Source organism: Silene latifolia, chromosome X (assembly GCF_048544455.1).
Source record: "Silene latifolia isolate original U9 population chromosome X, ASM4854445v1, whole genome shotgun sequence".
NCBI classification, from domain to species: Eukaryota; Viridiplantae; Streptophyta; class Magnoliopsida; order Caryophyllales; family Caryophyllaceae; genus Silene; species Silene latifolia.
The window spans coordinates 234,026,675-234,051,862 of NC_133537.1; the positions used below are offsets into that span (position 1 = coordinate 234,026,675).

At 34.9% G+C, this 25,188-nt stretch overlaps 1 long non-coding RNA gene across 1 annotated transcript; it reads right to left on the reverse strand.

The window, feature by feature from the left end:
- Positions 1–10,071: 10,071 nt before the first annotated feature.
- Positions 10,072–12,454, reverse strand: LOC141621741 (uncharacterized). Its single transcript, XR_012532634.1, has 3 exons — positions 12,320–12,454; positions 12,135–12,207; positions 10,072–10,314 (listed from the first exon to the last, which is right to left on the reverse strand). It is a non-coding gene; the product is annotated as an uncharacterized LOC141621741 (long non-coding RNA).
- Positions 12,455–25,188: the final 12,734 nt, after the last annotated feature.

Here is a 25,188-nt window from a genome sequence, read left to right on the forward strand (position 1 = left end):
AAAACTTGACATTTATCGTTTTATTAATACTTGTAAATAACAAGTAAAGCATTTACATAGTGACCTCTACCCAACTATGATAAATGATTCCGAGATCCAAATTCATATTAACTTGGGCACGGGGTAGCCGATGAAACCCTTATCAATATAACTCGGTGGATTAACTCTTTAATCGATTCTACTTTTAGAACTCTCGGTCGATAAAATTACATTAACATTTATCTTTAGCCCAAAACACATCCGACAAAGGCACGGGGTAGCCGATGAAACCCTTATCAATTACTTTTGTTGAGTTCAACCCAAATTTCGAATAAATGTGTCCATGATCCAAATCCACATCAACTTGGGCACGGGGTAGCCGATGAAACCCTCATCAACATGAATTCGGTGGATAGATATTTATCACCCACTTCACCAATGTAACAAGGTTTGTCTTACGGTAAAGCCGGCTCAACTCCCTTGTGAAACTGGTACTTCATGGTTTCTACTATTTGGTAAGGCTAAGTCTCAATTGTTTATTTTTAGCGAGAGGTCATGTCAATTTATTATCTATCACGTTTTAAGTGAACTAAAGCGGTGAAATACAATAATTGTAATTGACACGGTCGAAATACTCGATTAAATGATAATGCATGTTTTAGTTATGGCGATTTAGCGATGCATGCAACATATAAATAAAATGCAAAGCATAAAAATTAAACCCTAGTATGGCCTTCCTAAAATAGAAAATCTAATTAACTATTACATATTCGGAAACCAACTCCATTGGTCCCTAGAACTTCGGTTGAGGCACGCATCTCGAGGTAACACCGTCTTTATGTATCGCCTTCTTGAAGAAATCCGTCTTTATGGAACTCCGGAATAAATAAATTACATAACAAATTACATAATTTCCTATTATACATTTGTAATTAAAATAAAAATAAATCTATTAAATTACAAACCGGTGATACGAGATCACAAAAAATACAACCGAATCGATATTCCCATACATTTCGGGTAATATCAATTAAAACTAAGGCCATACTAAGTAAAATTACATAATTCAAAATTACATAAAATAAAATTATGACAATCATAAATAAAATGCAGCATTATAATATGTATGAACATGCCCAATTTTATGCTAAATCGCCTTTAAGGAGCCAATATCATATATTACACGATTTTTACGGATTTGCGTGATTCAACGTTTTATAATCACTAAAATTACATAATTTCATATTTATGCACAAGTTAATTACCCTAACTTCTTAGGACTCAAAAATTTGCCTCCACTAACCATTTGACCATAATTAACTCATATTTCTTATTATTGTTCATAAAAGGACTTAAAATAACAATAAAAAGCTATAAACTTCAAATAAATCACAAAATTTCAAATAAATTTGAAATTTGAAATTTAAAACTTGTGCACATTCTGGAAAAATAACATGACACTCATAATGTTCAAAAACTTAGGTTAAAATTTCGTAATATTATCGGAAAAACTATGTTGCGGTTTATCGGATTTATCAATAAAAATCATAAAAACATGAGAAAAATTATATTCATCAACTTTTCAATTTTAGATCTGAAAAAGATAATAAAATGCAACATGTGACTTTTTTCCTTAGTCATGAAGTATGTTTTAGCAATTTTTCACTAATTAAGTCACTATTTATGCTATTTTTCATCAAAAATCCATAAATCATGCATGAAGACTTCATTATAGCCTATTATTTTACACACATCTTGTAAAATTTCATGTGACAACATACTAAATTTATATGACCATATTCGAAATATTTCTCATATTAACCTATTTTTCATTTAAATTCGATTTTTAAAATGAAAAATCTATATTTCGAGCATAAGAACTCATAACATTCTAAAAATTTCCATATCATCTAAAAATAATATATGTGAAAACATATCCAAAAACCACCTGAAAATTCGAAGTTTAGCTAATTTTCGTCCAAATATGACATTTTTATCATAAAAATCAGATTTTAATGCCAATATTATATAAAATGAACAATAAAAATCCATAAATTAACCAAAATATCCTAAATACATTTTAGGACCAGAAAATTTAACATGCATAATAATTTCGTGATATTTCATAATAAACACAAATTTATAAGTTTTGTTTGTTAATCATATAACTCGGAAAAAACAATAACCGATTTTCATGCAAACAACCTTGTGCTCATGATACCGCTTGTTAGAAATCTATATCTCATATACTACATATTCTTATATGTTTCAAATTAATTTAGTCATAAAATTAATTACTAGATCTTATGCATGCAAACTAAAACAAAAGAGATAAGAAAATCAATTTCTCACCAAATAAATTTCGGTCAAATGGGTACCAACAAGATCTCCTTCTTGTTAGTTCTTGAGCTTTCCAATATTGGATGAACATTCATGACTTCATAATAGAAGCCCTCCAATTAGTTGCACCCAAGACCATCCCTTAATCCCACAAATAAACATGTACTGGATGTTTGTAATGTAGTTTACCTTAAAATCTATTACTAATACTCATATACTACTTCTAGTATTATTAGTGTTTGATTTAAACAAATTTGATTCACAAAAAGGAATTTTTGTGAAGAACAAGAGAGAGAAGGGAGGTTTTTCATAAAAATGTAAGAATGAATTAATTAGAGAAAAATCCTCTCTAATTGTGCTCTAAAAACCGGTGGCCATGCATGGTTCATAGACCATGATTATTTTTCTTTTTGTCTTCACAAGACAAAAGGTGTAAGTCTTTTTGCATTGTCATGTCACTATCAAGCATTTTAGACAAATGCATAAGACAAATGGAAAAAGACAAAAACTTCTTATTGTCCATCCATTTTCGGTTTTTGAAGTGTAATATGGAGTCCATTTTATTTTTGTCAATTGTACAATTGTATGTCATGTGACATGAGACATGTCTTATGTCAAGCTTTAATTTAAAATGCATATTTAACAAATTAAATATCATTTACAAATTAAATAAATCATATTTAACAAATTGACTAGTAATATAAAATTACTTTCTCATAAAATGGTCATTTAATTACTAGTTAGTATAATTCACAATATCTTGTAATTATAACTAACTCATCATTCTCATCTCGCGTGTTTCGCAAACACCGATTAATATTAGTAATATAACTTCTTAAATTACTAAATAAAATCTCATTTAATCACATTATAATAAGATGTCATTTTCTCTCTTATGATAATAATTTGTTCAATTTTAAGGAATTAATTAATCTGTATCGGCATACAATTAATTAAACTTTTCAATTAAGGGAATCGTCCTTTAGGTGTGACCTCAAGGGATCAACTGATCACCACCATCGCACGACAAAGAATGTCAAACTCTAGCCAGACCAATCATTACGATATGTGTGGACCAGTTGACTATATATGTAATGTATCATCCCTTTCGTATTCTTGTAATGAGATTTAATAATGATATTTAAATCATGTGATCGCACTATTGTTGAGGACACATTTCCCAACAGTAAAAAGGGCACAAACTAGTTCACCTCACTAGTTTGTTCTTGAGCTATATGAATATGGAATATCCTCCAAAAACCAACCTCCAAAGTAGAAGGTCTCCTTCCTTAATCCACCCAAGAACTAACACCCAAATAATTTTACAAGTATTAACTAGATACTAGTAAAATTTAACCCTTGATAATATGTTAATAATACTAACACTCTTAGTATTAATTTTGTTTTACTAACAACTTAATAAAAAGATACTTATTATTTTAGAGAGATGTTGGAGGAAAAAGTTCACATGCATAAGTGTTGTGTGTAGTAGTAAGGTTGAGTGAAAATGTGAACAATTGATGGAGTGAAGTAGAAGGGAAAGTGACGGGTGGAGGAGTGTGTTAGTGGACAATTTTGTCTTACATTTTTATCTTACATCACATGCAAAATCTTGTATAAGATAAATTATGGTAGTATACAAAATAAGGTGAAATGATTATGTGAGTAATCATCCACTACTCTTATTTTACACGGTCCATTTGCCCATTTACGGGTCCATGTTGGTTCTTATATTTGTCGCACAAATCCGTGTAATTTTTATTTTAAACATCGTATCATGTTTAAATACTTCCATAATTAATTCGTCCAATTCACTCCGTAAATATACATGTACCACTACACATATTATTTACGTACTAATATTAATCACATTAATCAATTAGTACAATTTTAGTAAATTAACAGTTAATTAACTAAAACCCGTCTCCCAAAACTTACTATTCAATTATCGCATAATTAAATAATAACTGTCGCTCCTCGAGTTCGCAACTCGAAATCTCTCTAAAAATAATCGACTAACCTCTTAGTCTATAAATCAAGGGACTAAACAAATTGTATCTCATACAATTAATTAGTTATCAATTGGGGTTCGTTCCTTTAGGTGTGACCGAAAGGGTTCAGTTGATCACCGCCGTCTCACGACAATAACGTCAAACTCTAGTCAGCCAACCGTTATCGATTTACGTTAATCAACTGACGAGGATCAAATAAATAAATATCTGATGATATTCCATTAATGAGATTTATTATGTTAACGCACTATTGTGGAGGACACTAACTCCAACACGTCTTTGTAGAAAGACGCTCGTCTTTCTGCTAGTGCACATTAAGCAAAGTTCTTGTAAGAGAATCCGCTCATCTTTGAGGAAAGCCGCTCGTCCCACATAACATGTGCATAGGTTGACATCACAACAAGCAAGCAAATTTAATTATGAAAACATATTAGATTAAGCATGACTAATCCCATGTTGGTTTCTCCTAATTACCCACTAATCCTAGTTAAGAGACTAATCACTTATTATCATGGTAAACATGTCATTAATGGTGTCAATCATCACAACAAGTGTAAACATGATAAGAGAATGAGGAAATAAACAATAAAGAGTAAAGGATAAAAGAATTATACCAACTTAAGATGATCCAAGTAATAAAGCAAAGAATAATAGAAGAAACTTGATTGATTGATGAAGAGTTGTCAATTCTCCAATAATAACCCAATAATCTTCAATTACCCAATAATAAACTTGAATAATAAAATTGAACAATAATTAAGGAAAGATTAATGTGTAATTTGTGGAAAGTTTAAAGAGTAATCTATTCTAATCTACTCCTAATCTAATCCAAGAAGAATTTCTAATGTGGAAGCCCCCCTAAAAACATGATGCTTTGATTATTTGCAAATAGGCTATATATAGTAGTTCTTCATTAGGTTAACTAAGGCTAAACTAGTAATTAACATTTGTGAGTTCTAAGCAGGGAATCGCTAGTCTTTCGGAGAGATGGGCATCTCAGCTGAAGACGCCACGATCCGCCCGTCCAGGAGGGGAATTCGTTTGGATTGTTGCAGGGGTGGACGAGCGGCTTTGGAGCTGGGACGCTCGGATTGTAGGTCTTTTTGACGAGCGTCTTCTTCCCTTGGACGCTCGGATTCTTTGGCAGAGTGTTTCTTTTTGCGAATTCCTTATTCTTGTAATGTTGGCCTTCGGTTCATGCCTTTCCTTTAATACTCGTTCAACCAAGATTGCCAATGTCCTTCCAAAAAAGCTCAAGAGACGGGAATTTCCGCCTAATTGTCCCCTTTCCTATAAATCAAACGCAAAGCAATAGGAAAGAAAAATAGAAAGCATTTGACGGGTAAAATGGCTATGAGACGCTATGATAATATGCAAAATAGTCTCAATTAGAGGACTAAATGTGCGCAAATAATGTTCACATCAAATATCCCTAAACCGAACCTTTACTCGTCCCGAGTAAAGAGGTGACAAAAACTAGACCTTTATTTAAACTAACCTACTAATATAGCCGATATGAGACAATTAGTGGGTCTCACTCCACCCCTTCAACTCACAACAAGACAACCATGAGGTAGGATGCCTTATTGCAAGGCATGGTGCGTCTTGTCAAAATGGCGACACATCCAAACATTAAAGCACACAAAATCAAGTAATGGATGCATCTACAAAAGAATAGCCACTTTCCTCATCTAAGTGGCGGAAATTATCTACAAGGGAAGCAATTCAAGGGTACACACTCCTTCATAGATGCAATTTCTTCAAACTACTAAGCTTAGAAGGATACCAATAAATCACCTCCAAGTTGTGTCAAGCTAGGGTACCTTTGTCCTCAATCGTTAAATGCTTTTGTCAAGAATAGACTACTTATGGTGTTAAAAATACTGGAGGATCGCGGAATTCCCCTTCTTGCCTAGACAAGAAGAAGGGTTGTCCCCTCTCTACCATGCAAAAAAATTGATACGATGGATAAAGGGATCAATAGATATTTGAGTTTCATTTGGGAGTTTGCTTTGTTGTTGTTTTTCCCCCCAATTTCTTGTGGCATATAACATTTGAGAACACTTTCTTTTTACCATTTCTTTTGATTTTTGGCATTTCCATACTTGACAACTTTTCAACTTTTGCATTTTTCTTTTGAACATTTTCAAAGTCATCCCATATGTAGTGAGGGTGCCTTATATTTGAAGCATAGGAGTTTTCATTTTTGTTACTCCTCTTTTCTTTTGATGCGATTTGCAAACTTTTTCTTTTCTTTTCTTTTCTTGAACTCAAATTTTTGAATAATTTCTTTTTGTGCCCATTCCCTTTGATGACAAAATGTGGTAGAACATGGATGAATGATGGTTGCATGATTTCAAGGGTCACCTTGGAATAAACGGTAGCCAAGGAGTTATCACACCACAAGGTACTCTTGACTAGGCCTTAATCCATGGGTCAAAGGATACTAGCATGACACATCCTAGGGTGTTTTACAAGTATTCTAACAAACAAAGTCTTAAGAAGAAAAAGCATCTACTAGGGCCTATATACACTTGTCAAGCTTCCCAAATAGATGTTTTCACAAAACATTTCTAACCATGCAAACTACATGTCATGATGCAACTAACATATATACATCCCAATGCATATGCTTCTACCAACTAATATGCCATATAATCTAAATACAAGTCCTAAATTCACATTGTTTTTACCGCATCAATCAAAATAAAGCCACATAGTCATTAACATAAAGAGGAAAAAGGAGATTGGAAAGATCATAACATGCGGTCTTCAATATCCTAATGTCTCGGATGTGGCATAGTTGATCAATGTGAAAAAGGATAGACAAACACAATATATACATAAGACTACAATATAAAGGAAATGAACATGTTTTTGGTTTTTGAAATTTTCAAATTTTTATGGTCTTTATGATTTTATGAAATAAAAAGACATGTTTTTGTATTTTCCAAAAATTTTCAATTTTTATCATTTTTGGAATATAAATTCCCATCCCCCACTTTATTTTGGACATTGTCCTCAATGTACATGTAGGAGTAGGAATGAAAAAGAAAGACATGTTTTTGGATTTTTGATTTTATGGAAATTGAAGTACAAATGCGATGATATGATATGAATGAATGCATGCTCTAACTAAATGCAATTCTATATGACATATATAACAAATGAATGCAATCTAAACTATACTATATGATGCATGATTTCTAGTAAACTATGGTCACCTATGATCAAGCCTCCCCAAACCGATTTAAACACTATTTCTAGTGTAGAAAAGAATAGGATTGGTCATTAGTGATTATGCATGAATTCTAGTCTATATGCAACTATCTACATGAATCATGTGAGATAGATTACAATGCAACTTATACTATATGAACTAACTAATATAAATGCAATATGAAATATAATACAAATGCAAGTGAAAGATAAACCAAATGAAATGTATATACAAATGAGAGAGGGAGAGAAAAGTATCATACAAATGGAGGTGATGAGGTAGGCATCTTTCACTCGTCATCATCATCTTGAGGATAGCCATACCGGTGAGAACTTCCTCCTTGGTCATACCCTCCTCCTTGGCTAGAATGCCCTCCGCCTTGACCACCAAGATTCCAGGCTTGGTCCCCTTGATTAGGGAACAAAAGGTGTGGTTGGGCCCAAGAGGGCCGAGGGCCATTAGGGTCGATATACCCTTGTTGTGCCATTTGATAGTATTGGGGATAAAGGGCCAAGTAGTTGTCGACCCTCCCTTCATGTACCCCGAGATCAACTCTATTCATAAGGTTCATCAAGTCATTAATCCCCGGGGTATCGGGGATTTGCGGCTCGAATTGCGTATAAGGATAGGGTACGGTGGGATGGGTACATAGGAAGGTGGGGGAATAGGCCTTGCCGGTATCCCACGAGGTATTTGCGGTTGGCGGGGTGCCTCTTCCCTTTGAGGGGGATTGCCGATGATTTGGATGTCGAGAAGGTAGCTCGGCCTAGGTGAATACGGGCTCAACCGTGGGTCGGTACCCGGTATATTCCACCCCGAAAGAATAATGGAGGAGCACCCTTTTGTGAACCATTCTACACTCCTGCCTTCAGTGTAGGCACACCACCGGTGGTGGTTGAAGATGGCGTCCTCATTAATCAAAGTACTCCCCTCAAGAGGAGCGTAAGTCCCACGGGAGTTGAACCTGGGGCAAAGGAAGTTAGCCAAGATAGTAATTAGACCTCCCATCACGAAGGTCTTGAGTTGGGTGCTCCCTTGAGAAAAGTCATAGAACCTTGTAAGCATCTCAAGGGGGGTATTGAAGTTGTATCGCCTCGTCCCCCGAACATTTAGTTAGGACTCAAGGAATGTTAAATCAATGAGAGTGCACCTATCTTGTTCATATCTCCCATTGATGGTGCCGGCTACGAAACGTTCGGTGATCCGAATCACCGGGTGTTGGATAGCGAAGGTATAGCACTGTTTTTGGTGGATGAAATCCCTCCCGGAAATAGCCTTCCAAAGTAGGTCCACGTCGAAATCGGTGGGTTTGTCAGTATATTCGGTTGGTACAACAAGACCGAAAATGTGAGCGAATTGATCAAGTGTGAGGCTATGGTCTAGGTTGCACAACCGGAACTCCATGCTCACGTTGGTTCGAGTGTTCGTGACAATACGTAGGCTACTCAAAAATTCCAGGGTGAGACTAAGGTACGTCTCCTCATGGGCATGGAATAATTTTCCAATCCCTAAGCCATCAAAGAACATTTCGGTGTGGTACCTTATCCCAAGGATTTCTAACACCCTAGTATCGATAAACTGAGTGGGTTCATAGTGCTTACCTAGCAACTCGACGAACTTTTTACGGTGGGCGTCGGAGGTGAAGAGTACCTCCGGGAAGTACTCAAGTTGCTCTATCCCTCCTCTAATGATGGGGCGGAAGTTCCTTAGCGGCATCCTTTCTTGTGGGGATGAAGAGGATGAACCCTTGCGTTTCCTAGCGGCGGATTCAACAAGTTTCTTAGCCTTGCCCTTGAAATTCATCATCTTGAATTGGGAAGATTGGGGTTTTGTTGGATTTTATTGTGAGGGGAGTGTTTTGGGGATGAAAATGAGTGATTTAGGGTTAGATAAGGTGAGAAAATGAGGAAGAAAGGGGGTGTTTTTATAGAAAAGAGGGGTGAGATGAGCGGACACGGGTAGGGCCTGGGCGGATAATTCGAGAAAAACGCCAGAATCCGAGCGGCTTCCTTGCGGGACGAGCGTCTTGCCTCAGGTGGTCCGAGCGTCTTACAGAAAATCTGCTCGGATTTCGTTACAGGAGCTTTGCATTTTCTAAAGTAGGCGGAAGACGAGCGTCTTCTGTGTTAGACGAGCGTCTGACTTTGGACGAGCGGCTTCTCAAACATCCGCTCGGATTCTGATACAGTTCCAAAAATTTTCTTCAGGTGCCTTTCAGGACGAGCGTCCAAAATGTAATCCGAGCGTCTTCCCTATGGACGAGCGTCTTCTGCCAAATCCGCTCGGATTTCGATACAGCGCTGAACAGTACCCTGATGAAGGCTTTGGACGAGCGTCCAGTCCTCGGGACGAGCGTCTTTTCGCTGTTTCTCTTCCTTTTCTTTCTTTTATTTGTAAAATCATACCCTTACACCAATTTGTTGTTCCTCCTTATCTTTTTCTGAAATTTTGCTCAATAAAAATGTAAGAAAACTGTGACACCCCTCGATGAGGCATCAAAAGAACTATTAAATCTAAGCGGAAAAATAAGGGATTTTTAAAACCTTTAAAGTTTAAAGTGTGAAATCCACCATAAGTGATCAAACGAAAATGAAAAGTAAGATGAATAAGTTTTACAATTAAAAACGAAGTGCGTTGGGGAAAAGATATCCCACGAATAAACACAAGTCTAACTATAGGTGAGTCTAGGCAAACTATAACTAAGGTCCAAGGTTCAACGTTCTCGCTAGCTCACACGTCTTCCCCATAATCTGCATCACAAACCTGTCATTCATGTAAACATGAACGCCACGGTCGGTGGGGGAGTAACTCGGGGTTCTCCCGGCCCACAATATGTCAAAATGCACATAAGCAAGAACTTAATTAAACATATTGATCATGCATCATACTTGAATAATATGAACAAGGGAATATAAACGATAATCATAATGAGATAGGCACATTGCATTCTTAATGAGATAGGCATGGTACATTATATTAAACATGCATTCAAGGTAACCAAAACATGGATATGAGATTAGGCATCGAATCATATGAAGAAGGTAAACAACGGATCAATTGAATAGAAAATACATGGATGGAAACCAATAGCCATTACTTGAAAACCTCTTAACAACCATAGCACGGGACGTGGCTACTAATGTCACATTCATACTTATGGCTTGCATCTCACCATAAGAACGGATGGGAACATCAATCCCGGCGATCATATCGCAACTAGGGGCTTGCATCTCACCACTAGTATCCGATAGGACCAAGACTCTCACAAACAATCATAGAAGACGTGCACTCTCGTATATAAGAACACGCCAATGACCATAATCAGTAAGACATTTACAAAGGCTTTGACTCAAACAAGACAGACCCCTAGACTCCAACCTCTTGGTAGGACGACGATCATAATACGGTCCTAGTCTAAACCTGGATCCAGACTCTCGGGATGGGCGACACCCGATTCGACAAACGATACCAAATCGTATCCAAGACTCGGAACATGGCACGCACTCGTATCCAAAGGCCGAGTAACCTCTAATCGGAGACATGGCACGCACTCGTATCCAAAGGTCCGAAGAAAGGCGGAAGGATATCCTAATTCGGAAACATGGCACGCACTCGTACCAAAGGTCCAAAGAAGGAAGGATAACCCAATCCGGAAACATGGCTCACACTCGTGACCAAAGGTCCGAAAGGGGTAAATAGGGAAAGTCAAGTCGTCACACAATGTAAGTCGTCGCACTTGGGTCACAAATACGAGTGGAAAAGATTGCACAAACATAACGTAAACAATTCATGTGAAGCATGCATAAGTATAAAGGTATAAGAAACATCAAGTACTCCCATGATAAAAGAGTCTCAACACATCATACACAAGCATTAGAACCAAAGTTAAGATGCATACCCAACAAGAAACTCAAAACCCAATCTATAACAACAAGTTTAGTACTCGACTACAACAAGGGTCAACTTCAAACGGTAATAACTTGAGTTCTATACATGATAATGAGGTGAAACCAGTTGGAGGTGATAGCTTATCCTCTTACGGTTCTAACGGTAGGTCATAAGCCTCAAACAAACAAGTAACGAAGAAGTTATGGCCATTTTAAGAAAACTGGTCCAGGCTGAGTGCGCAGCCTGCGCCGTGGTGCTGATTTGCACGACACAACAACTCACCTTCATCCCCAAATCATTTTTTTATCATGCCAATACAATCCTAATTCCACCATATATTACCCAAGCAACTTTATACAAGTATTAAGGGTGAAATCAAAGCATAAAAGAGGGATTAAAACACAAGGTTCGATTCAAATTCAAACAATTCCAAACTAACAAATTCGTGACATAATTAAACACAATTACTAAGCATGAATAAGACGGTTTCTTTACTAATTCATCCATATAAACATTCATGTAACCCAAAGGATTGGAAATTCCTTCAACTAACCATGAGATGGTTTCTCATACAAACTCATTCAACAACAAACATGTGAAACAAGAAAAGATTCAAACTTTAACATACATATGAACAAACTACAACATATAAACACACAAATTTGACATAATGTCGAGTAACCCATCACCGTTACCTTTTTGTACTTAAATCCACAATAGACTCGTCTACCTTTCAAGAATCCACTTCCGGGTCAACTAAACTTTCTCCTAAACATAAGAAAACACAAAATAAGACTAAGAATCAAAATTAGAAAAAGGGTACCATGTGTAATATGGGTCGACAGCCCTAAATAAGGAGGAAAGTCAGATCTTTTCTTACCTAGAAAGATGGAGGGCGATGAGAGGAAGAGATAGACGCGAAAATCACTTGAATCGGATAAGAATTGAGCAAGTTATGGTGTTTTGAAGATTTGTAAGGGAAAAAAAAATGTGTAACAATGGTGGTGTTTGGTGAAAGTGGTGCTGAAATTGTGAGGAAGGAGGAGGGGTTAGGGTTTCCTTCAAGATTTATATGAGGAGGAAGGAATAATATGTGAGCCCAATAGTCATACTAGGCCCAACAAGCAAAATTGAGTCGATATACACTAGAAATTACGTCTCAAGCCCACTACAACTCAAGACGAGAAATATTATTATTATTATCATTATTATCCGACCAAAAATATTTATTTTGTATAACTTAAGCTTTAAAAATATAATATTTATAAAAATCATGTTTAATAATGAAATTAATTAAATTAAATAATTTAAAATATAAATAAGACCATAGAATGGTTAATTAAATTATAAATGTCAAAATGTAAAATTCGCGGGTGTTACAAAAACTCTCTCTCACTACTCTCATGCAAGAAATTAAACAAAAATGCAAAAATGTACAATATTATACAAGGTAAAATTTCAAGAAATATCTCACAAATGGTGGTTTGAGATAGAACTCCACCAAACTAGTTCAAAGTGTAGAAATTCTTGTCCATAGACCTCAAGGCTCTCAATAGAAGATCGAAAGCTTGTGAACAAGCTCCAAATAAGCACAAGTATGGGTTGCTCCATTTAAACGTGAAATTAGGCCAAGGAAGCTTGCTTTAAGTTCTTTCTTTCACCTTGTCCTTGGTACTAGAGCTTTCCCAATGCTTCAAACCAATAAGTCCATGATTCTCGTCAACACTAGGTATGAAATATGGTTCATATTCGTCCGGAGACTTTAACTCACCACCTTCTTTTTCAATTTTGGTGACGGTAATAGCATTTTTATTTTTTCAATCCTTCCAAGGTGGAAGGAGAATTGTCATGGCTTTGATGATCGAGTTCCTTAGAAGTTGGCATTGTGGGTGCCAAATTTCCACAAGTAGCTTCACGTGCAAGCTTTTCTGTGAGCTTTTCCACCAAGTAGCTTTTGTATGATGCTTTGACCTTTTGAAGAAGGTCCACCATATCCTCTCCAACAATCATAGGTTCCATGATGGGTGTAAAGTAATCTCAATGGGTAATAGGGAAGGGACATTCTTCTTCTCCATGATAAGATATCTCAAATGTCTCAAGGATAGGTTCCTAAAGCAAGGTAATATTACAAGTCCATCCCTCTCGGTCCTTGTAAGACACGCATTCTTCATAGGCCTTTTTATGGTCTCATCATCATTGCTATCTTCATATGAATCATGAATGGGCGCTTCATGCAATTCTTTCTCCAACATCTCAATGTTCACATCAAAAGACACACCCTCATACTCACAAAGGTTAAGAGTACTTGGCTTACTCAACCTCATATCTTCTTCATCGAACATCACACTTTCATACTCACAAGAGCTCAAGGATATTGGCTCTTTCCACTTCACATCTTCTTCATCAAAGGTCATTGCCTCAAATTCACATTCATGTTCAATGCTCAAGGATTGGTGGGGAGTGTTTGTGTGGGTTGCTTTCATTTGGGCAATTCGAATTGCCAACTCCTCACCATGGGTAACAATGCTTTGGAGAACATTGTTCCTATTTTGGCTCTCCTCTAGAATTTGTGTGAAGAAATTTTGTTGGTCTCCCATCATTTGGAGAACCATATCTTGAATGTCAAAGTTGGGCTCATCTTCTTGTTGTAGGTGGGTGTGAAAGTGCTCATATTGTGGCATTTGGAATTGGTTTCAAAGTGAGTTTTGGGTGGGTGGTTGTTGTTGATATTGGATGTGGTGATTTTGGTGGGAAAAGTGTTAGAAATCTATATCTCATTATACTCAACATATTCATATATGTTTTAATTAATTTAGTCATAAAATTAATTACAAATCTTATGCATGCAAACATAAATTAAAATAGAAGAAATCATCAACCCTTACTAAGATAATTTTGGTTTTATGGGCACCAACAAGATCTCCTTCTTGTTAGTTCTTGAGCTTTCCAACAATGGATGAACAAGATTCAAGTTTAGAAACTCTCCCAAAAGCATATACCCAAGGAAAACTCATAATAACCAATATTATTTTGATCTAGTAATAATATTAGTCTTACTTAAAATATGACACAAAAATTAATTTTTGTTCTCTTGAAAAATCGGTTCAAGAGGAAAGATTTGTGAGGTTTATTTCTCTCTAAGATTCTTTACAAGATGGAGAGTTAATTTTCTTACACTAGTAAATTATGTAGTGTTATGAATAATTAATTTTGGAAACCATTTTGTTTCTCTTAGTTGGAAAACCGGTGGGAGGGTCTATATGGGAGTCAATGCATGGATCCAACTTTCTTCCCAAGAAGTGTAGACTTGCATGGCTACATATAGGTAGGTCATCATTGTGTTTTCTCTTATTAAAATAATCAACACAATTTTTCCACTAAAACCCTCTAATATTTCGGTACATACAATATAAAATGGAGGGTCCATTTTATTTTGTCATTTGTCAATTGTGACAAATGTGACATGTTACTTGACATGTGAAATTGTAATCTATTTTTAACATATTAAAAATCAACATACTCATAAAATATGTCATTTACAAAATTGACTAGTAATTCGTAATTACTTGTACCAAAACGGTTTATCAAATTATAAATTACAACGTCTTGTATTTATAATAAATTATTCATTCAATTTCAGTTGTTTCGTAAACAATAATTTAATCTAAGTAACAAGACAATTTGATTACTTAGACCGTATCTAATTTAATCGAATTACAATAAGACACGTTAACTTTACTCACAAAATCATCCGTCAATTTTAAGCAATTTAATTAACTCGTATCGGCATACGATTAATTAAATAATCAATTAAGAGTATTTCCCTATAGGTATGACCTAAGGGTATCAACTGATCACCACCGTCGCACGACAGTAATGTCAAACTCTAGTCAGCCAATTATTACCGATATGTGTGGACCAGTTGACTGTAAAATTATTACATCCTACATGTATTCTTAAAATGAGATTTAAACATGTGATCATCATGATCGACAGTTTGTGATCGCATTATTGTCGGAGGACACATATTCCAACAATCTCCCACCTGTCCTCGACAAGTGTGTGTCACCAATTCTCTTGCCCTATTACTATCTCCCACTCAATGCAAGGTGTCTTTCAGGTCGTACTTGCAAGTGATCATATCGAGAGTGGTTTCCTCGATCTGGAGAATAACTGATTGACCGGAATTATCTACCATAGATACCTTCCGAGCGTGGCCACGTATTTCCAGTTCATTACTCCTCGAGTGGCCCTGAGATATTATTTTAACCCTGACAAGGGGGTGGACAATTCCTATCGCACTCATTCTCTTCGACTAGCCACAGCCATCATAACCCAAAATATGCCCATTTGACCCCATTTACAAAGGTCGTAGTAACACAAATCAAAGTTAATATGTAACTGTGCCACCTTAGGTGAACAGTCTTTAGTCAAAAGAATCGAATCATTAGAATACTATAGTAGCTATCGCCACGACCAGGCTATATAAATTTGCCAGAACTCTATAAGCGGTCATTAGCCCGACAAAGTGTTCCTAACAATCTGCCTATGTGATCGACTAGTCATCTCACATGACTCTATGTCACTTGAACTTGCCATCAATCGCATCACACTCTAGTCACTTCGAGACGTCACCTCATATAAGTGACTATGGACGAATACCATGTTAATCCGGGTTCACTTTAACGGGGTTCAATATTGTCTCTACAACCCGTTTGGATGTAACAAGGTATAATAAAAAGAGTTTTAAAGTAAAACTCGAACGACAAATGCGATTATCACATATGAATTGTCAATGCCTGATTACTACTTCATATTCCATAATCCAGTTTGATCTTGAATGTAGTTGTTCATCTCAATTTAATTGAAATGACATGACTCACCATGTCAAGCCTATGAGAAGGCTTTGGTTAGTAGGTTTTATCAACTTCTTGTACCTTACTTAACCTTACTACATACTTGGTTTCCTTTGTAATGTATACATTTGCACTATAAAACTTTGTGAGTACGTGTCGAGATCCAATCAAGACATAGGCCATCTAGCCTTAGAATAGCTCCCACTGTTTTCACAGTGTGCGGGACTCATCCTTCTTGCACATCTCATGATTTCTAGTGTACTCAATTTCCGTTGTAAATATTTCTCATTGTTCTTTATTGCCTAGAACGATTCTAGAAAATCTATTTCTTAAATAACATAGCCACAATGGTATCTCAACCATCCTAATATGTTTTGATTATGGTTTTTTCGGAAACTATGCACAATCTCAATTGTCAATTGTCATTTGTGTAATACCCTTACACAAAATTGCATTAAAAACACTTTGCTTTACTTCCTTAATGCTTCTGCAAGCACATATCAGTAATCTTTATGGCTTTCTTGGTAACTATTACTTAAATTCGATTTGAAACAATTCATCATACTCAAAGTATATGAAGTGTTATACATCATTTCCCATTTAATTGATTCGGCAGCGGAAGCAAATGGAATCAATCAAATATGTTCAACTTGATTGAAATAATCATGAATCTTATCTACATAAGACTTCTTATTTGACGCTAATATCATGTGGATTTATCTCCATAAACCTAGATATTAAAGATGTATTATATATCTCCAAGTCATAAATCATTCCCAATGATCAATATGTCATCCACATATTAGACTAATTAAAATCTCCGTAACTCCCACTAAACTTCATGTATAAACACAACTTCGCGACTTATCGAGAAAGGTTTTATAGCATGATCAAATCTTTGATCCCAACTCATTGATGTCCTACTTAAGACAATCTCTTAAGTTGAACATTATTTTAGGATTGTAAGAATCTATAAAACTCATGACATGCATTGAATACATTCCTTCTAATTGAAGAAGTGGATTTTAGATTCACTCGTTATTATGTATATCATCATAATGAAATACAATCCCTAAGAAGATCCAAATAGACTTATGCATTTCAACCAGTGCAAAACCCTTTGAAACCAATCAGGCTTTGATATCTAACAATTCACTTGGAATTTATTTCGGATTTTCATGGCTCTAAGCCTTGTATTGAGTTGTGACTTAAACATTCTTATGTAAGTCATATGTTCATTACTTTCTAGAAGTAATCAACTTGAATCAAACGATTTCTTTGTAAGTTACAAGCTATTTACTTTCTTAAAAGTAACACTAATTCATCATCTTTAACAAGTGATGACTTTAACCTCCTAGGTTTTGAAGAAACAACGTTTTTACACAAAACGTCTCATGTAGCCAAAAAAGACCAGTTTCTTGCGACATAACGTTCTTTGGCACATTCTTTGGCACAATACAATTTGTGGCTCTTGAATATTTTCTCCCACTCTGTCTTCTAGAAATAAACTTGTATTTTAGGAAGACGGCTTCACGAGCCACAAACCCGTTGTACTCGTGATAATTAAAAGGGAAAAATGAGCATTTGTTTCTTGTGTAAGCTTACAAACATGGTACCCTACCATTTCATATCTCATATGATTCGTTGTAGATTTAGTGGAAAAATAATTTAGACAAAATGATTAAATCCCCAAAAGGATCAAGTAACTCAAAGTAACTTGATTGAAGTCCAAATCATATCGAATAGCGTTTGAATTCTTATCCAATCACACATTATCCGATAATGTGTGTTAAGAGAGATTAACTTATGATATTATATCACATTTCTTTTGGCTTATATCAAAAGTCTTCACTTTGATAATCCCATCGCGATTAAATCGTGATTCCTTGAACTCTTTGAAATTCTTCAAAGATTTCTCTATTTACCTTATTAAGTGAACACATTAGCGTCAACTTAAATCGTTGATAAAAGTAAATCATCAACCTATTCTGTATCAATGATTTACATTCTCGATCTCCTTTTCAACCAAAAAGGCACGATACATCTTGCTTTGAATACAAAATACGCATATACCATAAGATCTAATGGTTTCAAGAGTACTCGATAACTCTTTGCGTTGATCATTCTAGAATTTAAGGTTTAATCCTGGGTTACCAATTTGAGTCTTACATCAACTACATGATGTGTCTTTCTAGTTTGGTTTATAATATAATCACCTTGATAAAGGGCTAGCCATACATCAAATCATGGTGTATAGAGTCACAAAAGTGAAACCTCTTTTGTATCTTAACAAATTTATATTCTTATTTGGAGTTTATGCACTTAATAGTCACAATTAAGAACAGCTTTAAACTCAAAAACTAGATTGAGTACGCAATGACTCTATCTCTCAACATCATAGTTGCTAGTCGTCATATTCTAATCATCCTATGTATCAAATACAATGATGAAAACCTCCACTGGTTTCTAACATTGACGAAGTAGTACTAGCAAAATTTATGTCAATCGAATAAACAATTAAAGAAGAAGGTCTCATTAGATGTCCCACAACTAACTTGCTGATTCTTCAATAATTTGGGGTAGTTTCCTTTCTAGTGTCCAACATTTAAGACAATGGAAACTTTATCGGTCGGGATTGATAGGTTTAGTGTCGTTGTTCTCAATAACATTACTTTTAACATTACCTTGTATCAATTCCATTATAATCTTACTTCTTAGAACCTTATCCTTTTCTTAACGGTTTAAAAGAATGCTCCCACTCATTTCAATGAGTCTTTGCTTAGAGAAGCAAAATTTAATTTCATGAAGACTACTCTTCATTCGTTCGTTTAGTCTTAAAACTTTCATTGAAGTGGTTGCGGTATTTTGGTCAATTTTGATTTCCAACAAATCTAGTTACCAAAATGATTTAACGTTTCAATGTACTTAACTCAATTAAGCATATGAGAAACAATTTATTGTAAGTAGATATGTTAGTCAAGAATCAAAAACTCTTTTGATCACGAATAACTTCCATCTATACTCTTCACAAGAGATCCTTACAATGGATAATTCGAGGTTTTTAGAAGAAAAATTCATATTTGTCTTTTGTTACGATGTTTTATTGGAGATTTGAATTAAAAACGAAATGATATCGTATATGAATTGTGGTAAAGAAATAGAACAATATGATAACGGAATAGTGGAAAACATAACATTTATTGTTTTATTAATACTTGTAAATAACAAGTAAAGCATTTACATAGTGACCTCTACCCAACTATGATAAATGATTCCGAGATCCAAATTCATATTAACTTGGGCACGGGGTAGCCGATGAAACCCTTATCAATATAACTCGGTGGATTAACTTTTTAATCGATTCTACTTTTAGAACTCTCGGTCGATAAAATTACATTAACATTTATCTTTAGCCCAAAACACATCCGAGAAGGGCACGAGGTAGCCGATGAAACCCTTATCAATTACTTTTGTTGAGTTCAACCCAAATTTCGAATAAATGTGTCCATGAACTATATTCACATTAACTTGGGCACGGGGTAGCCGATGAAACCCTCATCAATATGAATTCGGTGGATTAGACATTTATCATCCACTTCCCCTACGTAACAAGGTTTGTACCCCGGGGTGGCCGAGTGCACTCCCTCGCGAAATAGGTTTTCATGATTTCTACTTTTTGGTAAGGCTAAGTGAACTACGATAATTGTAATTGACACGGTCGATAAACTCGATTAAATGATGATGCATGTTTTAGTTATGGCGATTTAGCGATGCATGCGACATATAAACAAAATGCAAAGCATAAATTTAAATCCTAGTATGGCCTTCCTAAAATAGAAAATCTAATTAACTATTACATATTCGGAAACCAACTCCATTGGTCCCTTGAACTTCGGTTTTGGCACGCATCTCGAGGTAACACCGTCTTTATGTATCACCTTCTTGAGTGACATCGTCTTCAAGGAACTCCGAAATAAATAAATTACATAACAAATTACATAATTTCCTATTATACATTTGTAAGTAAAATAAAATAAATCTATTAAATTATAAAACGGTGATACGAGATCACCATAAATTACAACCGAATCGATATTCTCATACATTTCGGGTAATACCAATTAAAAAACTAAGGCCATACTAAGTAAAAATTACATAATTCAAAAATTACATAAAATAAAATTATGACAATCATAAATAAAAAAATGCAGCATTATAATATGTATGAACATGCCCAATTTTATGCTAAATCGCCTTTAAGGAGCCAATATCGTATATTAAATGGTTTTTACGGATTTGCGTGATTCAACCTTTTAAAATCACAATAAATTACATAAAATCATATTTATGCACAAGTTAATTATCCTAACCAACTTAGGACTCAAAAATAGTCTCCACTAACATATTGACAATAATTAACTTATTTTTCTTAAAATTGTTCATTAATGGACTCAAAATTATAATTAAATGCTATAAACTCCAAATAAATCATAAAAATTTCAAATAAATTCAAAATTTGAAATTTAAACTCATGAACATTATGGAAAAAATACCATGATACTCATAATGTTCAAAAACTTAGGTTAAAAATTTCGAAATTTATCGGGAAAAACAATGTTGCGGTTTATTGGATTTATCAAATATTATCATAAAAATATGAAAAAAATTATATTTATCAACTTTTCAATTTTAGATCTAAAATGGGTAATAAAATGCAACATGTGACGTTTTTCCTTAGTCATGAAGTATGTTTTAGCAATTATTCACTAATTAAAGTCACTATTTATGCTATTTTTCATCAAAAATTCATAAATCATGCATAAAGACTTTATTATAGCCTATTATTTTACACACATCTTGTAAAATTTCATGTGACAACATACTAAATTTATATGACCAGATTCGAAATATTCCTCATATTAACCTATTTTTCATTTAAATTCGATTTTTATCATGAAAAAACCATATTTCGAGCATAAAAACTCCAAAAATTCTGAAAGTTTAGCTAATTTTAGTCCGAAAATGACATTTTTATCATAAAATCACATTTTAATGCCATTATTATATAAAATGAACAATAAAAAATCCATAAATTAACCAAAAAATCCTAAATACATTTTAGGACCAGAAACTTTAACATGCATAATTTATTTCGTGATATATCATAATAACACAAATTTATAAGTTTTATATGTTAATCGTATAACTCGGAAAAACTATAACCAATTTGAATGCAAACAACCTAAGGCTCTTGATACCGCTTGTTATAAATATATATCTCATTATACTCAACATATTCATATATGTTTTAATTAATTTAGTCATAAAATTAATTACAAATCTTATGCATGCAAACATAAATTAAAAGAGAAGAAATCATCAACCCTTACTAAGATAATTTCGATTTTATGGGCACCAACAAGATCTCTTTCTTGTTAGTTCTTGAGCTTTCCAACAATGGATGAACAAGATTCAAGTTTAGAATCTCTCCCAAAAGCATATACCCAAGGAAACACTCATAATAACCAATATTATTTTGATCTAGTAATAATATTAGTCTTACTTAAAATATGACACAAAAATTAATTTTTGTTCTCTTGAAAAATTGGTTCAAGAGGAAAGATTTGTGAGGTTTATTTCTCTCTAAGATTCTTCAGAAGATGGAGAGTTAATTTTCTTACACTAGAAAATTATGTAGTGTTATGAATAATTAATTTCGGAAACCATTTTGTTTCTCTTAGTAGGAAAACCGGTGGGAGGGGCTATATGGGAGTCAATGCATGGATCCAACTTTCTTCCCAAGAAGTGTAGGCTTGCATGGCTACATATAGGTAGGTCATCATTGTGTTTTCTCTTATTAAAATAATCAACACAATTTTTCCACTAAAACCATCTAATATTTCGGTACATACAATATAAAATGGAGGGTCCATTTTATTTTGTCATTTGTCAATTGTGACAAATGTGACATGTTACTTGACATGTGAAATTGTAATGTATTTTTAACATATTAAAACTCAACATACTCATAAAATATGTCATTTACAAAATTGACTAGTAATTCGTAATTACTTGTACCAAAACGGTTTATCAAATTATAAATTACAACGTCTTGTATTTATAATAAATTATTTATTCAATTTCAATTGTTTCGTAAACAATAATTTAATCTAAGTAACAAGACAATTTGATTACTTAGACCGTATCTAATTTAATCGAATTACAATAAGACACGTTAACTTTACTCACAAAATCATCCGTCAATTTTAAGCAATTTAATTAACTCGTATCGGCATACGATTAATTAAATAATCAATTAAGAGTATTTCCCTATAGGTATGACCTAAGGGGATCAACTGATCACCACCGTCGCACGACAGTAATGTCAAACTCTAGTCAGCCAATCATTAGCGATATGTGTGGACCAGTTGACTGTAAAATTATTACATCCCACATGTATTCTTAAAAAAATGAGATTTAAACATGTGATCATCATGATCGACAATTTGTGATCGCATTATTGTCGTAGGACACATATTCCAACAAAAAAGTTGAAGTAGTAGTTAGGATTTTCATTGTATGAGTTGTAAGGTAGGTTTGTGTTGACTTGCTCCTCAAACTCCCCATACCCATTGTAGTCATACTCAAACGATCCACCACATACTCCATATGTCAAGTCTTGAGCCATCATAGCTAAGACAAGGAAACAACTACAAGAATGGAAACTACACAAAAACGGTAAGAACAATCCTTGAGGAACGAGTCCCTCAAGGTGAAAGCAAAATCAAAATAGACAAACAAGTAAGAACTTAATCACATAGCACCATCCCCGGCAACGGCGCCATTTTTGACGTGGGCGTGTCGTTGTACACCCAATCAAAACACATTTATAATACTCAACAAACAACTAGTTAGTGGTAAGTCGAGGTCGATCCATGTGACGGTGTGCTTTTGGTTCTAAGTCTATCTATCTCAATTTATGCTAGTGTCACAATTTGTTTGGGTTTGTAGTTGTTTCTAGACTAATGCAAACAATAAGGTAAAACAAGTAATAAAAGGAAGGATGTAAACAATTGATTAAAAGTGCTAGGATGTCATGGGTTCATAGGGAATTCATGGGAGTTGATCATACAAACATGTTCACAAAGTTGCAAGCAATTTATGTTGTGGAGGAACCGAGTTGGTTTATGTCTTACGGTTCATAGGAAGAGTTAGGTCCCGGAGCCGAATCGATTAGATTGTACAACACCTACAAGTCGACTTACTTTCCTCCTATTCAACTTCTATGCATGGTCTAATAAGACTCGAGTTGGTTTATATCTTACAAGTCAAGTTGAATAGATAAGAGATGGGTAAAAATGCAAGGATTCATAGGCTTAGCATTTCATCAAACATAACATTTGCATAGGTTGACATCACAACAAGCAAGCAAATTTAATTATGAAAACATGTTAGATTAAGCATGACTAATCCCATGTTGGTTTCCCCTAATTACCCACTAATCCTAGTTAAGAGACTACTCACTTATTATCATGGTAAACATGTCATTAATGGTGTCAATCATCACAACAAGTGTAAATATGATAAGAGAATGAGGAAATAAACAATAAAGAGTAAAGGATAAAAGAATTATACCAACTTAAGAAGATCCAAGTAATAAAGCAAAGAATAATAGAAGAAACATGATTGATTGATGAAGAGTTGTCAATTCTCCAATAATAACCCAATAATCTTAAATTACCCAATAATAAACTTAAATAATAAACTTGAACAATAATTAAGGAAAGATTAATGTGTAATTTGTGGAAAGATTAAAGAGTAATCTATTCTAATCTACTCCTAATCTAATCTAAGAAGAATTTCTAATGTGGAAGCCCCCCCGAAAAACATGATGCTTTGATTATTTGCAAATGGGGTATATATAGTAGTGCTTCATTAGGTTAACTAAGGCTAAATTAGTAATTAACATTTGTGAGTTCTAAGCAGGGAATCGCTAGACTTTCGGAGAGATGGGCATCTCAGCTGAAGACGCCACGATCCGCTCGTCCAGGAGGAGAATCCGCTCGGATTGTTGCAGGGGTGGACGAGCGGCCTTGGAGCTGGGACGCTCGGATTGTAGGTCTTTTGGATGAGCGTCTTCTTCCCTTGGACGCTCGGATTCTTTGGCAGAGTGTTTCTTTTTGCGAATTCCTTATTCTTGTAATGTTGGCCTTCGATTCATGCCTTTCCTTTAATACTCGTTCAACCAAGATTTCCAATGTCCTTCCAAATAAGCTCAAGAGACGGGAATTTCCGCCTAATTGTCTCCTTTCCTATAAATCAAACGCAAAGCAATAGGAAAGCAAAATATGAAGCATTTGACGGATAAAATGGCTATGAGACGCTATGATAATATGCAAAATAGGCTCAATTAGAGGACTAAATGTGCGCAAATAATGTTCACATCAAAACCCTTTTCTCAAAAAGGCCAAAATTCAAAGAAAGCATCCAACACACAAAATCCTGGACAAGTGAGTCCAAAATGCCAAGTCCAGGACCAACAAGTCCAAAGCCTAGGACCAACGAGTCCAACACACCGAATTCTGGACCGACAGACAAGTCCAAAACACCAAACACTAAAACCTCAACCAAAACTCCTTCACCCCTAAGTCCTTCTACAGACTGTTACAGGGAAACCTATCTAGGATCCTGGGGATTTCCCTCAAGATCATAACCAACATCGCTTCACCCTTAAGTCCTTCTAGAGACTATTATAAGCAGAACTATCTAGGCTTCCGAGGATTACCCTCAAGCTCGTAATATCACACCTTAACCTTCAAGGTCCAGACATGGAAATCTGATCCCACATTATCTACCAACCATTTTGTGCTTAGGCCATATCCAGCCTGAGACC